This window comes from Quercus suber, unplaced genomic scaffold (genome assembly GCF_002906115.3).
Source record: "Quercus suber isolate HL8 unplaced genomic scaffold, Cork oak 2.0 scaffold_1235, whole genome shotgun sequence".
Taxonomy (NCBI): Eukaryota; Viridiplantae; Streptophyta; class Magnoliopsida; order Fagales; family Fagaceae; genus Quercus; species Quercus suber.
Genome location: NW_027070630.1, coordinates 40,473 through 42,958, shown reverse-complemented (window position 1 = coordinate 42,958; position 2,486 = coordinate 40,473).

Sequence of the window (2,486 nt, the reverse complement as noted above, 5' to 3'; positions counted from 1 at the left end):
AAAAAATGGATTTTTAGATGCATCTTGGATTTGAGTCGTTACAATCTTGAAAACTGAAGAGGTTGGTAGGATTTAAAAAAATGCTTAATATTTATTTTTTGGTCGAGAATATACTCAGAAACCTCTTCTTTGGAACCCCCAACCCACGCAGGGGGTCCCCTTTCTAATTTTGGAATAATGAAAAGAGGATATATAAAGATAATGGCAGAAATGATTTTAATTCAAAATTTACTAAATGAATAGATCTCATCTTATAAACAATCGAAATTGCATACTGGAATGCTACTTGTGAAACAAATCAATTCCTATTGAGACTTTTCTTTGGTTTCACTATATTGAGACTGAGACATAGAATTCAATAGGATTAAGAAATTTGATGCTCTGGAGTGGAAACATCCACTCTCTAGAATCTTTTGTGCAGAAAAAAATAATGAAAGCTGGAGGGTCATGGGTGGGGTGCAGATTTGTGGCAGAAGCAATTTGGTGACACGGCTAAGGACTTACAGGGGAAAACTTCTGTTTGAAAGACACGTATAGTAAAACCATGGCTAATTCAAAAATGCATCAAAACAATGGTATTTGTGTGCGTCTTTTCATGACTCATAAATGGTTGTTGTGTTAATATTGTTCTATGAACATTGTCAATTTCTTAATTTTCGTAATCTTTATAAAACCGAAGCCTACTTAAGCTTTGAAGGACTTAAAATTTTTCATATCACCATTATTTTTATAATTAATTAAAATTTTATTTTAACTTTTGACTTTCTACCTTAAATCCCTCCTATAAACCTCTCTCCCCCAATATGCCTTCTTCTTTCTCTCCATCTTGCAAAACACAAAAAGTCACTGAACCAGGTACATGGATTAATTCTTTACATATGTTTGAAATGGTATGCACTAGCCGCCTCCCCCACCTCTCTCTCTCTCTCTCTCCCAAATGTTAGGCCCTGAAGCTTTGAAGGGAAGGTTGGATGGTAGAACGTAGAAGCAGAAGTAGAGTTACAGAGTTGTTCTTCTCCAAGGAAGCTGTGTACAAGTTATAGACTTGAACTAGGCATAAAAAATTTTCATACCCGATTTGAATGTAAAGAACTTTGAGGTTGACAACTGGGCGTTAAAGATGAGGCTTTTAAGGGGAAAAAAGAAAAAGAGAAAAAGATTAGATTTTTATGGAGGTTGAACGCTTGGGCTTTTGGAGCTCTGCTTCAATTAGAGCTCGCATCTTTTCTTATGTGTTTAATGTTTTATTTTCAATTAATTTTGTGGGAGTCCCTTCCCTCTCATCACCGCTCTGGCGGATTCTCAAAAAAAAAAAAAAAAAAAAATCACCGCTCTGGCTTCTTGATGTCACTGGCCACTGTGTGAATGTTCTGTTATTTATTATTAGTTTTATTTGTATATTTAATTATATTGTTAGCTTATGGTGTTTACATAGATTAATCTCGAGCTCTCTCAAAGATTCAAATAAATATGAAGCCAAATCTTTTCACTACTCCAGAGTTCAGCCACTGTGCAGTAGAGGCTCCAGGAATTTTGTTGATGGTGTTACTTAGGAAGCATAAATTACACGATTTTATTTCTTTTTAGCCTTTAGTTAATTAGGTTTGATTTAATGATATTAATTCAATTCCTGGTAAACAAACCGGAACAGTAACCCACTCTATTCCACTTCGGAAAAAACTTCAGGTCATTGTGGTCTATTTTGGGTGTTTCGATAAATACCGGTCGAAATTCAAGATTCGGCCGGCATGAAGTTTGTGTTGAAAAAATAAATAAATTGTTCTTAAAACCAAAACAAATTTGCATTCTGTAAACCAAAAAACCTCAAAAGGGAAAAAAAAATTTTAAAAGAAAAGAAATGAACAAAGGTAAACTAAAAAAAAAAATTGTATTGAGAAATTTGAGACTCAAAATTTGAGAAGAAGCACTGCCACATTGGTAGTGGTAGAAGACACAGAAGTTACGAATAATGAGGAAGGCAAAACATAGATGTAAAAGTGTAGATGAAGATGTGATAAAATTTAAAAATATAAAGTGTAAAAATCGAAAAGACAGAAGATGTGTGTAGTTAAGAATAAACAAGAAAAAATAATTAAAAATGAGAAGTAATATATGTCTGGTGATGAAAAATAATACTGTAATAAAAAATAATAAAATGTTGAAAATTGTGTTGTATTAGGTAGTGTGCTTTGTTGAAGGAATCACGCCACTACCCAACCTGTAGTAGTTTTACTATCAATTTAAGATTATTTAAAATTATATGCAGTGTAATGCAATGGTGTAGTTTCATAATCAATTTAAGATTATTTTAGTCTACAACACAAATTGGTAAGTTTTCATAAATAGCACGGGTTAGCGACTAGTTTTTCTTAATCCATCTTTTTTTTTTTCTCCTCTTAATTAATTATTGTAGAAGAAGCTTTAGCTGCTTTGGGTCTAGGCCGACTGCAATAATTATTTAGCTAGTGAGTTTGTGGCTTGCCTAC